This window comes from Nothoprocta perdicaria, unplaced genomic scaffold, assembly GCF_003342845.1.
Source record: "Nothoprocta perdicaria isolate Ctin4 unplaced genomic scaffold, notPer1 scaffold_504, whole genome shotgun sequence".
Classification (NCBI taxonomy): domain Eukaryota; kingdom Metazoa; phylum Chordata; class Aves; order Tinamiformes; family Tinamidae; genus Nothoprocta; species Nothoprocta perdicaria.
Genome location: NW_020455760.1, coordinates 656 through 1,383, shown reverse-complemented (window position 1 = coordinate 1,383; position 728 = coordinate 656).

Here is a 728-nt window from a genome sequence, read left to right as displayed (position 1 = left end):
CCCCGGTGCCGCCTTTTCCCACCGGGGTCTCTGCCAGCCGCATCCCGCTTTCCCAGCTGCACCATTCCCGAAGGCATCGCACCGCGTGCGTGGTGCCCAGCTCTGCYGTTCCCCATTGCGTAGTTCCCGTTGACAGCGTTTGCGGCTGTTGTTCCTGCCGGGGGTGCAGGGGGGGCGGGTTGGGTGTTGCCAGCCGGGCACGGCAGTGGTGGTGCCAATGGGGACGTCCCAGGGATCCCGGGACTCCATGAGCCCTGGTGGGTGTCTGGGAGCACCGGGGAGTAGCCAGGAGCTGGGAAAGGCGCATGGGGCAGGGGGACCACGAGCACCCCTGGGSCCCATGTCACAGCAGACGAGGTCCCTTGTTCCAGAGTGTCCAGAGGGACTGCTCTGCCCTCGGCTTGGGCAGCCCTGGCTCTTGTCTTGCCCTGAGGCCACCCATCCACCCATCTCTCCACCCATCCATCCACCCCTCTATCAATCCACCCATCCATCCATCCATCCATCCATCCATCCATCCATCCATCCCACTATACACCCATCCATCCACCTGCCCATCCACCTGCCCATCCATCCATCCATCCATCCATCCATCCATCCATCCATCCATCCCTCTATTCACTCACCCATTCATCTGCTCATCTACCCATCCATTTAGCCTTCCATCCATCCATCCACCCACCCATCCATCCATCCCTCTCTCTACCTATCCACCCATCCATCCATCT